Source organism: Chinchilla lanigera, unplaced genomic scaffold (assembly GCF_000276665.1).
Source record: "Chinchilla lanigera isolate Chin_1 unplaced genomic scaffold, ChiLan1.0 scaffold00022, whole genome shotgun sequence".
NCBI classification, from domain to species: Eukaryota; Metazoa; Chordata; class Mammalia; order Rodentia; family Chinchillidae; genus Chinchilla; species Chinchilla lanigera.
Genome location: NW_004955423.1, coordinates 22,936,519 through 22,958,538, shown reverse-complemented (window position 1 = coordinate 22,958,538; position 22,020 = coordinate 22,936,519). Strand labels below are relative to the sequence as shown.

At 38.4% G+C, this 22,020-nt stretch overlaps 1 pseudogene; it reads left to right on the top strand.

Moving 5' to 3' along the window:
* LOC102003668 overlaps positions 1 to 22,020 on the top strand; it is a 64,677-nt pseudogene that overhangs the window by 14,496 nt on the left and 28,161 nt on the right.

Below are 22,020 nucleotides of genomic sequence, written 5' to 3'. Positions count from 1 at the left end.
GTAATAGTGAAAGACCTTGCTTTGTGAAGGAAGCTGCAGAGTGCCATGTTCCAGAATGGTGGCAGCATAGACAATCTGTTCCTCAGAAATGGATTTAGAGTGCTCAGCAATTCAGGCACTCAAGCCTTGTGGCCAAGAGAGAGGAAAGCTTGGCTACTGCTCCAGATGGCAGCAGAGCTTGGCATCATCCACGTGGCACTGGTTTTAGGTGCATACAGAATACAAGAGTCCTGAGGTTAACAAGGTTTCCACCCAGACTTAAGAAGCCCTGGGAGGCCAGGCAGTGTGCCCCTGAGAGGGCAGTGTGTGAAGCTGTGGGTGAGAACCTAAAGTGTAGTGGACACCTCACAAGGTTAGAAAAGCCAGGAACGTGGATCATCTAAGGAAAGCTGCAAGGAGGGAACAAAGCAGGCCTGAGAGAGAAGCTGTGGGAGCTGTAACCACCAGAAGTGCCATAGGGATGGAGTTATGCAAGCCCCTTGGAGCTCACAATGCGTCACAGATCACTTCAGATGCTCAACATGGAACTACAGGACTTAATGTTAGTCCTGCTGAATGTTTGACTTGCTCTGGTCCCAATTCTTTGTATCCCCCTGTTTGTACCTTTTGGAATGGTAATGTTTATCTTGTGCCATTGAATGTTGGAAGTGTTTAACTTTTTGTTTGTACAGAGTCTTACAACTAAGAGTTTGCCTTACAACTCTGAGGAGAGTTGGGACTTGGACTTTTCAGCAGTGCTGAAACTGTTAGGACTTTGGCAACTCTTGCAGATGGACTAAATGCCTTTATATAAAGGGATGTGCATGAGTCTTTGGGGGGGTCAAGCGTGGAATGTTTTGGTTTATGTCTGGATGTCCCCCTAAAGCCTCATGCAGTCATAAGGCGGGCTTCTAGAGTTTATGATTGATTCATGGTCCAATGTTGGAATTATGGATGTGAGTGCTATACCTGCCCTGGGGTGGGTAGTTTGCTTACAGTGTAAGTGGGGGAAGGAGGCTGCTTGTCTCCATGCCTTCCTCTTGCTCTTGTTGCTTTTGTTATCGTCTGCTGCCGTGAACTGTTGCCCTCTGCCATGTACCAGTCTGCCTTGGAGCCAGCCGATTATGGACTAAAACCTCCACAAAGAGTGAGCTAAATGAACCTTTCCTTCCCAATTTTGAGTGTCAGGTCTTTTGTCTCAGCAATGAGAGAAAAGTAACCAAGACAGAAACCAACTAATTATACAGATATAGCTTGTAGATTATGTATGTTTATTTCCAGATCAATGCAATAAAGTGAGTTTCTCAATAAGGCAAGAATGTTTTTTTGTTTTCCTGTATATGCTATATATACAGCATATAATATTCATGCTGTACTATTAATGTCTGAGAGCATTGAGTCTAAGGATTCACACACTTTAAGATACTTCATTGCTAATATATTGTAGTGGTCATCTGAGTCTTCATCAAGTTATACTCTGCCCTGTTGGTGGAGGGTCTTGTTTCTGTGTTGACAGCAGCTGATTGGTCAGGATGGAGATTGTAGAAGGCCTGGCTGGATGTAGCAATTTCTGGAGCAATAAGATGAAGAAATTTGCAATACTCTTCATGGGATTTTATGGAAGGTTACCAACATGGATAATTTCAAGTATGGATGTCTTCAGATCTTCCCTCTTGGAACCAAGCCTGCCTAAGCCAGGAACTCTCAGCCTAGAGGGAAGGGTGTATGCATCCCCAGGGTGTATGCATCCGCAGGCTTCACTTGTATGTATTTGTTTCACGTTGAATCCGAAAGCAGGCAGCAGAGGGACGGATCTCCCACTTCCTTTACATCATCTTTAGCTAGAGAAGTTGTGGTTTCTTTTAAGGAAAAAATAAGTGAGGTGGCTGTAGAGAATAGCAGACACTTCCTTGTCACTAATTCCTATTTTACAAGCTGGCAGGCACACAGGTAGAAGGAAGAAATTCCTCCCTTCTCTACTACACAACCCCAGGTGCTAATCCATGAATACACTCAAAGCATGACAGAGCTCACAGAGGAGACATCGCTGCATCCTCTTTCTTTGCCACTGAAGCTTTGGACTGCAACTTGGGTCAGTGCATAAGAAATGGGTAGTCGAAACCCCCTCTGCTGCTTCTTCTCAAGCTGATGTTTCCTTACCAGGTTTTTCTTGATAATCCCTGTCTCATGGTAGCATCCTCCAGGTGAGCATCCTGCTGAGGTGTAAAGCACGCAGGGCAACATCTAAAAGCCTGGAATACTGTAAGGTGGATCAAAGGGACGAGGTCAGGGTGACAGGTACACGTGGCAAGGCCACACAGCAGGTGAAGGGCCATTCTGAAGGTACTGCAGTGGTGGTAACCAGTTTTTCATAGCCTTGTGTACTTTCTCCATTCCTTCTTTCCTTCATTCGCTCACTTAGGAAGTTCCAAATATTATTGTAGGTTTCAGACATGCGCCAGTGAACGCACTAAATAATCAAAGTCCTCCTTCCCTTCCTGGCGCCTCCTCTTTTTCTCTTAAATCCCACCCCTGCCTGTTAGGGTGCTTCAGGGCAGAAACTGTAACTTCCTGCCACAAATCGTCCACACAGGACTGTGTCTGGCCTGTGTGCACTCAATGTGCATTCCTCGAGTGAAGTCTGAATTCATCAACATTAGCTGCTGTGATGCAGGAATAAAACAAAAGGAATTCATGTAGTGCCCTCTGCATCTGTGCCACAGTGTCCAGGGCTTCACTTGTATGTATTTGTTTCACGTTGTCAGAGTGCGGAGAACACCCAGATACTGAAGGAGGCAGGTCACCGACATGAGGGAAGTCAGTTAACAGGAGGTGACTTCCAGAGAGCCCAGACTGGGAGGCGCGAGCTGGCTTCGCAGAGGAGTGAGGCTGGTGTTACAAGTTAAGACGATGTTTCCAAAACTACATTAGAAAATGACAATCATTTTATTTTCAAACTACACTGCAGGGGATTCAAAGGGCCCCAGGCAGACTTCTTCAGATGGAAATCCTTGGATGCTTTAGAGATGAACAGAGAGCAGGTCTGCGTGTCTAACCTGCTTTGTGTGGTTTGTTTACTGCCTTTGGTGCAGTCTTCAGGAAAGGACAATCACAGTTTCGCTTGCTGATTTATGTTTGCCACCCTCTAATGGCATCCCTGAAGCTTCAGAAATACCTGTGTTGAAGGCAAGGCCTTTGCCCAGGGTGAGAAAAATCAGTCAGGCTGGCAAAACAGATGCCCTCCACCTCCTGCTCCCTGAGAATTAATGTTTTCTGATCACGGAGGAACTGCACACCAGGCCACCGTGAAGATGCCTGGATTGTGTGTAACAGGCCCTTTCATTCCGTTATCCTCCATTTCTTGAGAGGCAATCTCATTAGACAGCGTTTGTCGGTCACAGTGTGCTCTGCTTGTCATTAGTACCTGGTCCCATACCAGTGGTACCTCAAGAACAGCACAGGGTGGTGTGTGTGTGTGTGTGTGTGTGTGTAAAATCAAAATGCTTGCCTTCCTCATGGAAGAGACACCTTCTCAACATAGTGAGGATAGAAAAGAAAGAGACTGAGCAGTCAGCAATGAAAATCCAGCATCCTATAACAGTATCATAATCTTTTGGATTCAGAAATTAGATCTACTGCAAAGAAAAAGCAGAAAACCTGCAAACATAAGGCATCAATTACTTACGCTGTTCACTTGACCTCAATTACACACACTCTTGCAAGCCTCTGTAGTTATTTCATTTTTTTTTTTTAAATTTCTGAGTAATTTATTTCCTGGCACACTAGAATATTTTTCTCCCCTACTTTCTCCCCTAACACACCTTCCTAACAGATATAAAGCATATGTTACTGTTAAACAATCCTATCATACCTGCAGAGATCTTTGGCACTCAGGAGTCAGTGGCATTCAAGAGTCAGTGGACAATATTTCTCTTTACTTTGGTAAATATTCTGGAAGAGGTGTGTGCCCTCTACCATGTGCTTTCCATTTCTGATCTTTCCTTCATTTCCCTCCTTAGTTAGGTCGCTTTTTGCTTCCTGCCCCATTCATCACTATACTTTATATTTTATGTGGTCTCAGTCTTACAACATAATTTTCTCTTTTACATCCTTACTTAAATCACAGCTGCTTTATTGCCTTATTCTCTAGTTAGACTTCCTTCAAGGTTATTAATTAAAGATTCTCTTCTAGATGTTAATTTTTTCTTAACGTGCTAGGTTTTTAAGAGATAAAAGTATGTTGGTCATTTTGAGGTTATTGGCAGAAAAAACTCTTTGTAATGTGGCCTCAGATAACCTTTCAGAAACAATTTCCCACTAACTCTCAGCTCTGGGTATTCTACTTTACCTGCTCTCTGCCTCAGATATACAGATTGCTTTCTGCCTTTTCAATTGTACCTACACTAGCACTTCTGCTTTTTTCTGTGCAACCCAAGATATCTACTTTATGACCTATGTCAAATGTTTTTCTGTCTCTTCTCTTCTTTGCTCGCTTTGAAAATTCATAGAACTTTATCGATAGAGCTGATCAGTTTCCTGTTAATTATATAAACCTATACTGTCATTGTGCAGATCCAATGTTAGAGTTAGCATGTTTTTTTTTTTCCCCTCAATGCTTAATATGTGGCAAGGTCTTGATCTTAATTCTTGAATCAATTTTATTTTTCTGTCATTATATCACCCATGTATTTGCTTTAATAATGTTTGATGAAGTCTGCAGTTTTTAAGAATTCTGCTTATTGCTGGTACCATACTCCTGGAATACTAGGTCTGTAAAACTACTTTTTCTTTAATATCATCATGTAAGCTGAAGAAAATCAGTACCTCCCAGGGGTAGGATTTTGTTTTAATATATTTTGCCCCAAGTTTATAGTAGTTATTGGCAGAAAGTTTGGTTTATTAGTCTATTCAGCTATTTCCAGAACAGATTATAGCACTTTTAATAACTATCACTTTCATTTATCTTTATATTAGGTGTGAACAGTGGTAACTACTTTGTAGCAACAATATTTACTCAACTTGATATGCTTTATAAATCTGTCTTGTACTTTTAGGGCTGCAAAGTTTTAGTGTTAACATTATTCATTGATTGGCTGTTAACTTCAGTTGAGATTTGCCTGACTTTTGACCATTTTTTTAAATATGTCTGTAGCAAATCTTCTAAATGTATTTTGATCAAATCTGCAATGCAAAATAGATAAAGTTAATAAATTATGTAATGTCACCTTTCATTATTTACTTTTGGAATGTTTATCCTTTATTAATAGCTTAGACATCCAAATTTATCTTATGTATTGCTTTGCATATGCCTTCTATTTTTCTAATAGAAACATCTAAAGCTACACATTTTGGAGTAACATGTTATTTGAATTTAGTGTTTTCAGTATGTCATATTTTCATTTTTGTTCAATTGCATATTTAAAATTTTCTTTAGGGCTTCTGCTTTAATTCATATACCATTTGATAGTATGAGTTTTGATCCCAATGGAGAATTATACATTTTTACAATTACGAGACACTTTGGCTCTAGAAGGAAGTCATTTCTGTGGTACTCATTCTTTGATACTTGCTTATGTTACCAGGTAAGTGGTCAATTGTTATAAATAGTGAAGTCCACTTGGAAATTGGTATATTCTTTCATTGATGGCTATAAGAACAAGACCTTATGTCCAATAAATTTAACTTGCTAATTGTATTCAGATATCTTACATTTTCACTAATATTTTGGCCATATTTTAAATTGAACTGTTGTATTTATCTGTTGTTTTGGATTTTTCCTTTTTGATTCTGGATTTGTGCATTTCCCCTTCAGTTTTTAAATTTTTTTTAATTTGAAACATTGTACGAATTAAGCTACTGTCATATCTTCTGATGAGTTAACTAATCTACTTTTACTCAGTGATTTATTCAACCTGTATAAACATTTTTCTTAATGTCTCTTTCGTTCAATAATATTGTATTATTGTGCCTTTGTTTATAGCTGGAATCCTTTTCCATTTTCATATTTCTAACTCTTTTGACCTTAAGTTGTTTTAAACAGAAGAGTGTATTTTTAGAATTAAGTCTTGCATCTTGTTCCCTTCAATGACAGTTGCTATCTGAATTTATTGTAAGTACTCATTTATTAGAATATATTTTTTTTGTGTGAATGTGTGTGTGTCAGGAATTGAACTCAGGACCTTGTGCTTGCCAGGCAGGTGCTGTGCCACACTGAGCTATATCCTGGGCTCCATTTGAACATATTGTAGCATTTCCTTTTTCTTTGCCTATGGCTAGCTTTTCCTAGGTTTCCTTTTTCTGTCTTCCCAGCCTTTGTTTTATCATAAGTTGAATTTTGTTTCATTGAGTGCTTGTTTTCCTGCCTCAATCCTCCCTACTCTACTAGTATGTGAATTATCTGTCCTATTACTAGTTTTCGGGTTAGCCTGGAAATTTTTCTGTGCTTCCTGTCAGAGGCTCAAAGTTAGTATTTTAGTTCCTCCTTCCACAATTCAAGGGCTTCCTTTCCAACTATGTTATTTTTTGGTTGAGATTTATATCAAGGTTTATACATTTCTTTATTTATCATACCTTCTTAGATATCTTATTGTCTGTTGGTATAATTTTGTTTCTTAGTGAAACACATCTTTTAGGATTTTTGCACCATAGTATTGTTTAAAGATGCTTGTTTTTTTGAGCCCACCTATGGAAATTATTTTTGCTTTCATTTAAAATCTAAAGATTTTATGGGTTCAAAAGCAAATCTTAATGAGTAGTTTCTCTCAGCAATTTGAAAAATATTATTTGGCTATCCTTTTTTTGGGGGGGAGTGGTTACCATGAATCAAACTCAGGACCTTGTGCTTACCAGGCAGTATTTTGCTATCTTTGATTTCCATTCTTGTCACTAAGAAGCCTAGCTGTTCTTCCTTTCCTTGAACTGCCTTTTCTTTCTCGCTGCTTTTAACATCTTCTCTTTGTATTTGGGGCTTCTGTAGCTTCAGCATAATGTTCCTAAGTGTAGATGTCTCTTTACTTTTCATGATATGGGAGGTGATTCATGGATCATGAATTCATATTTTGCCAGTTCTAGAAAGTTCTAAGCCATTAAATCTCACCATAGTATGTCTTCTCCCTTTTTCTTTGTTTCTTCCTTTCTTCCTTTTTCTTCCTTTCTTTCTTTTTCTTTCCTTCCTTCCTTCTTTCTTTCTTTTTTTCTTCCTTCCTTCCTTCCTTCCTTCCTTCCTTCCTTCCTTCCTTCCTTCCTTCCTTTTCTTTCTTCCTTCCTTTCTTTCTTCCTTTCTTTTTCATGTTAGATCTTTTCACTTTATGTTCCACCTTTCTTAATGTGTAATACTTTCTAGCTATCTCCTATTCATGTCACATTCTCTCAGTTGTATTGCTTCTGCTTTTCTGTTCAACTATAGATAGTATGTATGCTCTCCAACATCACCCATTGTACCTACAAATGCTAACAAGTCTATGCTTTGCTTTCCCCCAAGTCCTGGTTTTTGTATTTTAAGTCTCTTCATATAACCTCTTTTGACTGTTCATTGTTTTTATTCTACTCTTTATTTGTTTAAATATCTCATACCTCATTTTAAAATATTTTCTGCCCTTTTAAGATCTAGATGTGGTGATTATTGTTGTATTAGCTCTTGCCTTTCAATGTTGTTTTCATACGTATTCACTTTTCTTTGATGTTGAGCCTATACTTAGCTAGTTTCAACCTATGATGAATATGGGAAGTAATTTTAATGATTCCTTCAGAGGCTCACGGTTTGCTTCCCTCCACATCAGGGACCTTCTGCCTGTAACTTCTTTGCTTCCTTTCACTGTCCACAGTCAGCTGGCTGAAGGGTCAGCTTTGCATCCTTGCTGCCATCTCACAGATTACCCTTTTAACAGTTGACAGCGGTGCTCATGACTGCTCTGCATTTTGTGTATTTATCACTCACTACTACTGTTGGTTAATGGTGGTTTTTTTCTTGAGAATTTCCCTTACTTTCTGCACATGTGCAATGCATATATTTAAATTTCATGAAGTACCTTGTTGGTTTATGGATGGAAGATTCTTCAGAGTATTTAGCTTATCACATTCACTTAGGCTTTTTTCATTTTGGGTATTTCTTATGTTATTTTAGAGATATATTTTAAAGTTTATATTTGATAGTTCCAATGAAGAATGTTTATCAGGTCTAATTTTGTTTCCATTGTTCCTTCTGAGTCTTCCTCCCTGTGCCTTATTTCTTATCACATGATTTTAGATCGTAAGCATATTTCTGAGACTTCATTGTGGGAGTTCTTTGAAGTCTGTGATGGTAGTGTGTTTGTTTAAAGATTTATATTTATTTAATTCAGGCACTTCAAGAGACTATCGGTTTAGGCCCACTTGTAATTAAATCCGCAGCTTCCATCCATAATGTGATCTCCATCTAAAACAAGCTGAGCAGTGACTAGTTTGAGGTTTAATATTATCCACGGAGATATTTATTCCTTTTCCATTTAGTGTCAGAGTTCAAAAAAAGCCATTTGCCTTACAAGACTCTGAGCAAGAAGAGGAGAAGGATAATGTCTACCTTTCCTTTCCCTAGAAATCTTCCATTTACATGAAGATCTCTGGTCCACACAAGGTGCTGCATATTATGCTTCAGCTATAGATCAGTACCAAACTTAGTCTCCCAATCTCTATGTGCATGAGAAATAAAGCTCAGATTCACTAGCTCAGCTTAGCCATTTTCACTTTTTTTGGTTTTGTTTCTGAGTACTTCCTGCTTGCTAGTTCATTGATGCATTAAAAGTTTTAAAATATATTTCATACAGCATTTTTAGTTGTTTACAATGGGCAGGCTAAGAACAGTGTCTAGTTGCCAAACTTTCAAAAACAGAAGTCAACCTAGTCATTTGGAAAATTGGATTTTTCCCTTCAAGTAGATTAAGTCAATGTATTTAATTTAATTTGCTTACTTGGTTGGTCAAGGAATTTAAAAAAAGAGAAAACTATCCAATCAGTGCTGCATTGGCAAGACACAATGCAAATGCTAAATAATTACATTTTGATCATCTTAAAATAATATATCGATATCATTATGGGTAGCAAGATTCTGAGTCTGCTTAGCATAACTCATGTCTCTTGGTGTGAGAGATGTGTGTAAAATGTCAAGTAGATCCTTAAAATAGAGGCTGCGTGCAGAAGGCCAGTTACTTTCTCTGGATGTGTTAAACTTAAGCTTGGGCAGTTTAGAATACCTCCCCTTGCTGAAGCAGTGGGATAGATGGAATGAATAACTATGTACACAGGAGTAGGTACAGCATGTATGTGTGTTTGTATGATGTGTATAAATATTGTAGCATCTTATTCTTAAAGAGCAATTCATAGAGGTTCTATTATGTGAAGAGTTTGGTTATATGAAGGGTGAATCCATAGACTTCCTCTTCTTGATAACAGTCTCATATTCTCAAAAATATAGGGCAAAACTCTTGCTCAAGTCACTATCTGCACCCCTGCAGTATTCCCACCCATATACTCTGGTGTATCATGAATTTCCTTGCTCCAACCTCTAATATCTACCTAAATGTTGTGTTTAATGACATTGTCCTATCAAGTCTCTGCTGTCTACCTTTTCTGTTGCATTATCAGATTTTTTCATCTAACTGGTTCATTCCAATTAATTAGCAATAATATTATTTTTGTCACGAATCTCTCTCTAGCTATAGTGCCATTTTCAGATCTGCACGTATGAAACTACTTGAAAGGGATCTCTAAGCCCTCTGTTGACAATTCTACAACTCTTTCCGAACTTTATCTCATTTGGATTCTTACACTATTAACAGAATTACTCTCTTCAGGTAAATCATTACCTCTGTGCTGTTGAATACAATGGTCGGTTCTCACTCTTCACCTTACTTGACTAATCTGATGCATCGTTTTGAAATATTTCCCCAGCTTTGCTTCTAATGCAGTACACTTTCATACCTTCTGCCTTAGTAACTACTCTGGCTGCATTTTTTTTCTGGAATCAGTGTCTTAGCCATCTTGGCTGCTTTGGTTCTCAGAGAACAGCAGGTCTTCCCTCAACCCACGGTCTCTGCGCTGTTGTTTGTCCTACCTGGACATGGATCCTCGCACTTCTCCTGTTAACTCCCTTGTCTTTAGGTCTTGGCTCAAAGTGTGTTTTTCCCCCAGTGAAGCATCCCCAAAGCACCTTATTTAAAACTGTGACCCACACTCCTTTTATTGCCCCCCCTCATTTCTCTCCTTAGGCTGATGTCCTATTGTTTACTAATATATATCAGACACCATTTGTCTCTCGCCCTAAAGTAAAAGGTCCAGCAGAACATGGGTTTTATATGCTTTGTCAAGTGCTTCATCTTCAGTGTATAGCATGTAGGATTCACTCAGTAAGCTTATGCTGAATAAATGAATAGATGGCCTTCAAATGCCCTCTGACTTCTTAAATCACATTTAACTTACACCTTAGCCTTTACAGATTTTTTTCTCAGAGTGATTTCTCCAAGTCTTCCTGGTATCTTTCCCATGTCAGGTTACCTTCTATAAATAAGCCTTCCCTTTCTCCTCAGTGTAGGTCAGAGAAGTTCTTTGCTCAGTAGAAGCCTGCTCTTTGCCTTTGTACACTTATGCATGAGACAACCTCATTTCCTTATTGTCTCTAAGCTTAAGCTCTGGTTTGCAGTATAAACTATACGCTCAGATACCTACACTGAACAGGAAATAGCTCTTCATATTTAAAGGAAGCTTTTAGACTTTAAGGTTTTTCTTCCTTGGAGCCTGGCCGTAGTACTATCAATTTCACCACTTCTATACATTTACAAAATCCTTTCTGACATTTCAATTGACTTCTTCATTTGGCCTAGATCTGCTTTCTCTTTGTGGTAATGATTGAGACAGTCATAACTAATGGAGGAGAGAAGGGGAATAGGGAAGGTGATTATCATGCTGTAAAAAATACGGACGCATATGTCAGGGGAGTCATTAGGCGGCTGTGACCAGAAGACTGAGGGAGGTTTACTGGGACATCAACTCCAGGGGAGAAAGCAGTTTCAAGGAAGAGATTAGCACTGAAGCAATAGAGGTCAACCATGCTTCTGGTGATCATACGGTGTGAGAAAAGAGATAGGACAGTGGGCTAGAGGAGTGGTTTTTAAGGAGTACAGAAAACACAAGCGAATTCTTACTACTGGGAAGTGCATACGTAGTATGGAAAATGTGGGCCCGTGGCCAGCAGAAGACGGGCCAAGCAGAAGAAGCACAAATATTCTGGCATGGGGTCCCAAGGAGGATGGAGTTCAGTGTTCCCCCATCGTGTGAGGCAGGGTGAGATGGCCCTTGGGCTACACAAAGAAATGTGTACGGGATGGGTCAAAGCAGTTTCACAGGGCATCATGGTTTTGGGATAACAAGATTGAAGTATAGTAAGGACTTTAGAAAATGTAAATACAAATGTCAAAGTAGGAATAATACAGTGAGTTCCACTATGAGACATGTGGTTCAATTATCAGTTCTGTATCGTTAATGTCCTTAAAAATATTTTTAATTCTCTTTAAAACAAAAAGAAAAGAGAAAAAAACTCATGTGGTTCAAGTGTTTTCCGTTTTATTAGGCACACTGCTTCTTTATAACAAGTATACTTAATCTTTAGTATACTGAGATGAAATGTTACTTATTGGTATATAGTTTCATAAAAGTGACTATGTAAGCATAACAAATAAATATGATGCAGAAATATAGACAAAGTAAACTGTAAAGAAGTAATATGTTTTAGTACATATGCTTTTTGGAAAGAACACATTTAAGTGTCAAAGGTGTTCACCTATATTTCCAACTTATGCCTCACTCTGTGACAGTGACTGGCCTAGTATAATTTCCTGGTCTAATAATGACTTAGAGACAAGTTTTAAAATTACTAGGCTGGAGAGACCTTCAAAGCATTCACTTCAAAGCATCTAACTGCTCAAAATCAGAAAGAGGGTAGGGTGAAGCTCAGAGCACAAAAGGAATGTTTATACCAGTGTAGGAAATCCATGTCTTTCTCCTGACCCACTGATTTCTGCATAGTAGACACATTACTAGCTATATTTATACTATATCTTGGCCTTGTAATGACAGCCCTGGGGCACAGTAATATTATAATCTCCATTTCAAAAATGAAGAACCTTAAGACTAGAGCTGTAAGTTAACTTTCTTATTTATCCAGTGAGAGGGGTGATGGGATTCAGGGCAAGCTCTCTCTGCCTTTAGAGTCAGCACTGAAGCCACACTCTATTTGTATCACGGCCAGGGACCGCAGTACAGGGAGAAGAACTGCTAAGCAATGGTGGGGTGAAGGACATAACCAGTAGGGAGAGGCTTAGGGGAAGGACATAATTATCTGATAGTTTTGAAATACATTCTCTAAAAGGGCCTGCACTGAGAAATACAAGAGTAAAACTCTTGGGGGTATGTCAAAACCTTTTGCATTTGCTCCATAGTATCTCCACCAAGCCCCAGCCCCGGCATCTCTTTAGAGCCTCTTGATTCCACTCTCACAGGAAGATGACCATAAATTTTGGTTTTTGTGGCTTCTGGCCACAAGACAGCAATATTCCTTCATGCTCTACAATAAGCACAGCAAACCCTTTGGGAAAGAAGCTGGAGAAAGCCACGGCACCTGCGTTTTGGAGGGAAGAGCCCTGCGGATTATTAATCCTCCATTCCATGGGTGTTTGGGCACCTCCTTCTGTCATCACCAGTGGCGGATGTGACTCACAGGAGAGCTGGTGCAGGGTGAACCCCACACTCTCCAGAAAGGATAAAAATGGTAAAATCAGCCACAAGGCTTGGATTGCTTAATCAACCACCCGGAGCTTGTGCAGATGAACTTTCTCCCTTGAAAGGTTTCTTTACTTTGCCCGACTAATTAACTGGACACTTAGAATGAACTTAACTTAGAGACATCACTGACGCAGCTATGAATGCTAAGCCTGGGCACAGCCAGTCAGTAGGATCTCATCTTCTTAGGGAGACTGCCAAGAAAGGGAGTTCTGAACAATAGCATTGGACTTGGGACACAAACAAACATACCAAGGCAACACAAAAAACACCATCACTTGATTTTGTAGCAATCTACCCCCTTTAAAGCTTTGCCCTTAACCTTTTTTTAAACAAACAGATTTCTGACACCAGCTAAATATTATGGATAAACAGTCCTTTCTCTTTGCTCATCTTTGGAATATTTACTAATATGCTATTCTGACCAGCTGGTAGCCACAGCCTTCCTCTTATCCCCTGTGCAGCCACAGAGAAGGGCTGTTTGTGGAAGCACAGAATACTAGACAAGTAGCAGGGTGATTTGATCCTGCATGGTTTTCCGTACCCTGAGGAGCAGTATGATCTCTGCTGTGAATCTGGCAGCCAGCTTTACATTTTTTTTTTTTTAACCAAACCATCTGGCAGCCTCAGGGCCCAGTTCTTTGGTAATAATTGTGCTACTTACTCCATCTGTACTTATAAGATAACTAGTTCCCTTCACAAATTAAGCCAGCCCATCTGTTTCCCTACCTTACAAATGAGTACAGGGCTTCACACCCTTCCTGAAGTATGGGCAACACGTAGCTTGGAGAACATGGGACAGGGAGGGTGAGGGGGCTTTTCTTCCTTTCCCAAGGTGGGAAAGAGACATGCTGCATTCCCAGAGCCCAGCATTTTCCATTCTGGAATTGCAAGGGGGTGGGAAATAAGTCTATGGAGGGCCTGTGTGCTGTGGGCACCCAGGCTGCTAGACCTCAGCGAAGGCTGCTGTGAGTGATGGGTTGTGAGTAGGCTCCTTGGGAGTAGCACACAAGTACATGCTGTATTAGGAGGAGCACAAGCTGGAGAAGAATGCTGGCGCACTGACTGCTCTGTTTCCCATAGATGCTGTTGCAACTGAAAGAAAGAGAAAGGATAAGAGAGAGGACCAATGGGGCATCACTGAGTTGTTGATCCAATCCTCTTGCTTCTGTCTCTCTGGATCTGTAAAATGAAAGCCTCAATTTGTTCTGTGACATCCTAGGACCTACCAGAGTTAATATAGTTTCCTCAAGTGACGAACAGCAGCTTACACCACTTTTGAGAATTTTGAGAATCAGGCTCAATATCTGATATAGCACATCATCTTTCTGCCACCAAGATTTGCAGGCTGGAGACTCCTCCAGGAGGCTGCTCTTGGTTCCTCAGAGGAGACGGGACTTGGCTGAAATAGCCCTTGTGCTAAAGAAAAATTTAAGCAAACACAAAAATCATGACTCCATGATTCTCACAAATGGAAAACAAACAAATGCCCATGATTTTATTTAACTTATTAATTGGTGAGGAAACTGGTACTTCTATGAAAAGCAGAAACACCAAAACAACACCCAGGATTTGGAGGCAGTGAACAGCTGTATTTGATGCTAGTGGTCCTGGCCAGGGTCTCTCCCAACAACAAAGAAAGCCAGGCCCTGCCCTCTCTGGTGGTCTGTGGTTCTTATAGGCTTTTGCAGGCAAGAAGTACAGAATCAGAACTGTACATTTTTGATAGGGCAGGGCAGGTCCCATGTTTGGGGAACCGGTTGGTCGAATGGGAAACTGAAACAGTGCCCAAGATATCAGTATAGATGAAGAACCAGGAAGTGAATTGCAGGCATCTGAGAACAAGTGAGGCGGCCATATTGTATGGGGCAGGTTGGAAAAATAAAGATAGAACAGGGCTTTTCCACTTTAGTGCAGTGTTAAGAGGAGCTCAAAGCTCATTCATCCATCTGAAGAATGGATGTATTAATAGGTGATTAGGATGATGACCCAAATTTGTCTTACAGATGAAAAACTGGCTTTAGAATGAGGGAAGAAAACCTTATGCTGTTATGCCAGTCAGAATCACTTTGCACATCTACGGATAAACATCATCTGCACTGTCATGAGTTATCTGCCATTTCCAGAGCTGTAAAGTAGCTCAAAGACACTGAAAGTCCAGAGTGTTCATAAAATCCAGTGACCAGAGAGGTCTTCCACTGTAATCAATGGATCCATTTCAAGGTTTTACACATCTGCTTTGAAGCTAAGAATTGGGAAGTACTGGCTGGTGTCTGTAGAGTCTAAAAACCAGGTTTGGGTGTTAATTCTGTCACCTTTAAATTAAAATTTTAAAGTTTATATAACTTTTCTCTGAGCCGTTGTTTCCTTATCCTTAGAAGGATTAGAAGGATCCTTAGAAGGATCCATAGAAGGAGTTTTGAATACAAGATCTACCCCCAAACAATGTCACAAGCACCGTTTATAGCTATATTTTTAGTAGACTAGAGATAGAAGATCTTTCTTAAACAAAGGTCAATCATCAGCAACAGTAGCTAATGTGTTACCAAGTTCTTACATCAAGTGCTGTGTCAACCACATAGATCACATCATTTTACACTGATTTCATCTGCAAGTGATTCTTACTGCTATTTGCCAAAATTAAGTTTCCGAGGTGATTTAAACCAGGTGTCACAGAGGAGCAAAGCTGGGATTCAAAGGCAGGAAGATTGAGTGAAAGTCTGTGTTCTTTACTGTCCATAGCACAGCTACGTATGTTGGACAGGACTACAGAGAAATGATGTTCATTTTCCTTTCCGTACAAGTAGCTGCCGAGGATTTTGAGATTCAAGTCCAGTAAGATGGCTGATTTGGCAGAATATTTTTGCTGAAGGAGTGAGTGGAAGGAGCTGGCCTTTAGAAACTGCACTTTATATGTATTAAGTTATGTCTGGAAAGAAGGTTGTCATATGATAGTGTTTATAACTCAATCCTGGCCTGTCTCCTTCTCTTATTATATTCATTCATTCAGTCAGTCATTCCCTGTTGTAGGTGATTGAACCCAGAGCTTTGACTAAGTTAGGCAAGCACTCTACCACTGAGCTACATTCCTAACCCCTTTTTCTAATTTTAGACAGTGGGTTCCTCACAGAAAAGGGAAGAGGTGGGAGATTTTACCTGAATTACGCCAGAGGTGAAATATACACACAAATATTCTCACTTTTCATCACTTTTTGGCCTAGAAGTGATAGCAAACCTTTTAGAGACTGCAGTGATAGGAACAGCCTGCTGTGGCATGTGTGCCATAGGTTCACTACCCCTGGCTTAGCATTTCCTGAGAGTTGAGGACTGTTTCTATCTTCAAATGAGAAACTCATAAAGAATATGTCACTTTAATACACACTTTTTATGATACTGATGATGTCATTAGTACTTCCATTGAAAGCATGCATTAGATTATCCAAATATTAACAATGTTTTGTATACTTTGCTAAATATGACTTTCTTAAAATTTTTTTGCATTCACAGACAGAATTATACAAAACTCCTGAGAAAATCTTATCCCAACTGTTAGGTTTTATTTCTGAAAAGAAAAAAAAAAAAAGAAAAAAAATATATGGGTTTACTTAGCAAAATGAAATAAATTTAATTTTCATTTGGATGTTTATCTTTCATGAGTTGAATATTTCTAAGTACTTCATATGGAAACCAAGTTTTCTTAAAAATATAAGAATGATTACACTTGGCTAAAGAAAAATTAAAATTGATTTTTAAAAAATATTTCTGTATGGTTTATTTTGTGTTTTCTTTTAGACACAAATTAATTTGAAGATTTCTTTTGTTGTTTGGTAGGTATCACTGAATGACAGTCCTTTGAACTGGAAGGCTAACTTCCTTTCATCTTCCATCATCTATTTTATAGACAAGTAACTGAAGCCTCAGTTATTTTATGAGCAACTTTATTGAAAGGATAAGAATGGCTTAATTGCTGAGGACCTGTAAATCCTCCATTATTATCATGAAATCTATCAGGAAAAGATTTATATGTTTTTGAAGCTAAGCATCTCTCTATTTTACCACTCTGAGAAAGAAAACCAAGACTTTTAAAATTTTTAGTTTATTTGATTTCAGCCATTTGGTTGCTTTTAATTATTGTTTAGCCAGTTTAAGCACATCAATAATACAAGTATCAGTCCTCTCCTCTTTTTCTGTGAAGTAGCTCTGGGAATATATAGAACAGCACTACACTTGAATTCTTCAGTAACCTTCTAAATACCCTAGAGATTTTCCAAAGCATCATGCATTTCCACTTAAGTGTTCCCAGCTAGAGAAACGCCTGCTTCATTAACAGTTCTGCATGCTCTGGTGTGTCCAGGTCACCAAAGCTAGCCTGGCAGGACGGCAGCTGAGAAATAGATAGCTAACGGGAGTCGGCTTCTTTCAGACTGAACTAAAAAGTATTTCTCCCTAAATTATTGGTGGCCCTTGCACGGATGGGTTTTAGGGAAAGAATCCTTTAGCCACTTTTGAAAACCTAGGTCAAGTGGAAAAGACCCTGATTCTTGCCTGCACCATAACCGTGCTGTTGAAACGGAGTGGGAAATTTCTGCAGAGGGGCATTTATATATTTCTAGTCAACTGCCACTGATTTAAACTTTGTTCTTGTCTTTTTCCAGAGTGTTGAAATGGGCATGCAGGGATGTAAAAACCCAAAGCCACACAGACTCTGAGACACATGCATCACATCTATAGGCCTTAGGGGGAAGGGTCTTGTAAATCCTTCATCACAGCCATGAAATCTGCATCAGCTCTTGTTTTATTCTGCAGGTTACTCTGTCTCTGTCTCTGTCTCTGTCTCTGCCTCTCTCTCTCTGTCTCTCTGTCTGTCTGTCTCTCTGTTTCTCTCTGTCTCTCTCATTATTCCTGTGTTCTTATTGTGTTTTTCTTTACTTCATCCTTACCGATGCTATCTTTCAGGCTATTGCACCAACTAGACTGCAAGCCTTAACATCATTCTTTTCTGTTGTGCAGAGATAAGAGCAATGGACCGGAACTCAAGTGAGCAGGGTATGATGTTTTCTTCTGCTCAGTGGTGACCAGGACTTTGAACAAGTTACTCAACACCTGTGAGCCTAAACTGTCCTCATCTATGAAATGGACCCAAGAATACGGACTTTACCAGGCTTACTAAGAATGGCTGTATAGCAATGAGTGCCTGTTTTGCTCAGATAGAAGTTAGGTATGATGTTTCACACACATTTTTCAATGTCAAAACAACTCTCCGCAGTAAGATACTTCATCAACATCTTATGTAAGAGGGAGCAGAGGCCCATAAAGTTTCCTTTTAGATACTGAAGGTCAGAATAGGACTGTAACCCTGGAATCTGCTACCATAAAAGGATGAGTCTCCTAGAATATGCCAGTGTGACCCATTTGATGTCAAGTATGGCCTGTGACCTCTCACTCTAATTGATGACATGTGAGTTATACATAAACTTCCTTCCCTATTTGGCAATGGCCTTTAGAGTTCTGTGCAGCTCTAGCTTTAAGTTCAAATTGTTCTATGGCTTGGTTCAGGCTTTTCTTAAATCCTAATATGACAAATAAGAGCATAGGATTTGGAATTTTATTGCTCAGGTTCAAATCTTTGTCCAGATTTAGCTGCATGATTTTGAACTAGTTTCTTTGTGTGTGTTTCTTCATCTGTAAAATATGCAGACAGTAATGACCACATTAGGACTGTCGACAAGACTAAATGTGCCATTATATGCAATCACATAGAAGACTACCTTGTTCCTGATTTTAGAGTGAAAGCTTTCAGTTTTTGTCGACTTAGTACAGTGATGGCTATTTCTTTGTCATAGATGGCTTTTATCAGATTGAGATAAAACTTTAATTTTCTGTAGGGTTATTATCACAAATGGGTGTTGGACTTTTTCAAATGCGTTTCCTGCATTTATTTTGAGATTATCAAGTGATTTTTGTCCTTAGTTCTGTTAACATGGTATATTACATTTGTTGATTTGTGTACATTAAACCATCCCTGCATCCCTGGGATGAGTCCTACTTAGTCATGGTATATAATCTTCTTGATGATTTGCTGCATTCTGTTTGCTAGTATCTTATTGAGAATTTTTGCATCTATGTTCATTAAAGAGATTGGCCTGTACTTTCTTTTTTGGTTGGGTCTTTCTCTGGTTTTGGCATCAGGATAATTCTTGCTTGCAGGAATGAATTTGAGAGTATTTTTTCCTTTTCAATTTCATGAAAGAGTTAGAAGAGCAGTGGCAGGAGATCTTCTCTTTCTTGTAAAACTAAGTAGTGAATCCATTGGGACTTGGGCTTTTTCTTTGTTGCTAAATTTTTAATTGCATTTCTAATTTATTTGACTGATACCGGGTTACTTAGAATTTTTACATCTTCCTGATTCAACTTTGATAATTCATATATATATAGGAATCTGTCCATTTCTTCTGTGTTTTTTATCTTATCAAAGTTTCTCAAAGTAGGTACAGATGATCTTCTAAGTTTCCACAAGATCTGTTATAATTTCACCCTCTTCATTTTTAACTGTATGAATTTGAGTCTTTTTTCTTAATAAGGTTGGTTAGCGGTTTATCAGTTTTACTTAATCTTTCAAAGAACCAACTCTTTGATTCATTTATTTTTTGTATTGTTTTCTTAAATTCAATTGTATTGATTTCTGCTTTGATCCTTATAAATTTCCTCACTTGTATGAGCTTTGGGCTAGATTTGTTTTTATTTTCCTAGAAGTTTGAGGTTCAATCTTAGTTTGTTTATTTGAGCTCATTCTGTTTTCTTGGTGTGAGAATTCACCACTATTAACTTCCCTCTTATGGGATGATTTCATTGCATCTCATAAGTCCTGGCATGTGTATTGGCATTATCATTTAACTGTAGATACTGCTTAATTTCTTCTTTAATTCATCTATGACAAATTGGTTGTTCAGTAGGGTGTTATTTAATTTCCATTTGTTTATGGAGTTTTTGTGGTTTCTTTTGCCATTGATGTACAATTTCATTGCACTATGGTCCAATAATATGCATGGGATAACTTCAATTATTTTTCATTTACTTAAGCATATTCTATGGGTTAGTATGTGGTCTATTTTGGAGAATGTTCTATGTGTCACTGAGAAGACTGTGTATTCTGATATTGTATGGTGGACCCCTCTGTTTATATCTACTAAGTCCATTTGTTCGCAAGTTTGGTTCAATTCTGATATTTCCTTGTTGATTTTTTGTCATGTTGATCTATTTGTGGCAATGGGGTATAAAAGTCCTTCATTACAATTATGTTAGTGAATATTTGACTTTTCATGTCTCAATATTTGTTTTATATAGGGGAGTGCCTCTGTATTTTATATATATACATATATATATATATATGTATGTATACATATATATGATTGTTATTGCTTCTTGGAGTTTTCCCTTAAGAAGTATGCAGTAGCCTTCTTTATCTCTTTTGACCAGTCTTGGCTCAACTTGAATAGAATAGCTGCACCTGGATTTTTCTGGGTTCCTGTAGCATGGAATATTGTTTTTCATCATTTGACTTTCTGTCTATAAATTTCTTTTTGTGTTAAATGTGACTCTTGTATGCAGCATATCGTTGGATTTTGCTTCTGGATCTATCTTGACAGTCTGTTTCTTTTTATTTGTGAATTGAGATCATTAGCATTGATTGTTATGACTGATTTGTATTGACTTAGCCTTGTCATGTTGCTTTCCTACTGTTGGTCTCATTTCCCCCTTTATTTAATTAGTTAGCTTCTGGGGTGGATTCATTCCATTGGGTTCATTGAGTTGTAGTCTTTGTGATCTCTTTCTATAATGTCCTTCAAAACATTTTGAAGTTCTGATTTTGTGGTCATGAATTTCCTCTGGTGTTCTTTGTCATGGAAGTATCTTATTTCTCCATCAATTTTGAAAGACTTTTTAATAGGGTACATCAGTCTGGGTTGGAGGTTGTTTTCTTTTAAGTCTTGAAATACATCATTCCTTGCTCTACTTGACATGCTGGTTTGTGTTGAGAAGTCTGCTGTGATTTGGATGGGCTTTCCTTTATAGATAATTTGCTTCTTTTCTCTAACAGCTTTTGATATTATATTTTTGTGTTGAATTTCTGGAATCTTTACTATTATATGCTTTGGTGTGGATTTCTTTGATCATATCTAATTGGAGTTCTATATGCCTCCCTTACTGAATGTTAGATTTGTTTTCCGTCCTTGGGAAGTTTTCTGTCATTACTTTTTTGAACAGATTTTGATGTCATTTACACTGTCTCCTGCTTTTTCATTGACTTTGATCAATCTTAAGTTATTCTTCTTTGCATCATTGAGCAGATGTTGGATTGCTGTTTTATAGTCCCTTGCTATTTTAAAGAAATCTTTCCTTTCATGATCACTAAGCACAGTCCTGTGTTCTAGATCTGATATTCACTCCTTACTTGGTTCAAATGGATGGACATATTTTCAATGGAATTTTTATTTCCTACATATCTGTTTGAGTCTGTTTTATGAATTTCATTTCTTTCTAATTTTGGGCATTCATAGTTTCCATCATTTTCCTAAGCTCTGTTTCTTTTTTAATCTTTGTCTGCTCTGGTGTCACTAAGCATATTTTTCATTATGGTCACCATTTTTCTAGTTATCTGAGATATTATTTCTGAATTGGTTTTCTCTAGAGCCTTATTCATTGGCTTTGTTATTTCTGCTGTTACCACTTCAGACAGTTCAGGCGGGTAGCTTTTGAATTGCTCTTCCTCATTGCCTCCTGAGTTTGCTTTTGGTGATCTAGAAGTCTGAGGTTGTATCAGGTTTAAATGTCTTCTCATTTTCTTTGTTTTGTTTTAAGTTTAACTACTGGGTTGATACTTACAAATTGAATGTGATGAGTAGCCTTATTGTTGATATTTAGAACCCTTAGGAAATGACTACTTCTCAGAGATGTCTTCCAGGTATGGCTGACTTTTGGGTTTTGAGTCTGTTGCAAGATCCTGCCTCTCAATTTATGGGTGATGAGAATTGCTACCTACGTGGCCGAGCCCCTGATTCTATGGCTCTGGCCTATAGTATTTTTTATGGTCCTTAGTCAGTCTCAGTTCTTGGTACACAAGGAAGAACAACAGATTAGAACAATTACTACCTTGTAAAAGTATTAAGGTAAAGTAGTACAAACAGCATCAAATAACAATAGCATCAAACACAGCCTAGAAAATGATAAACTGTG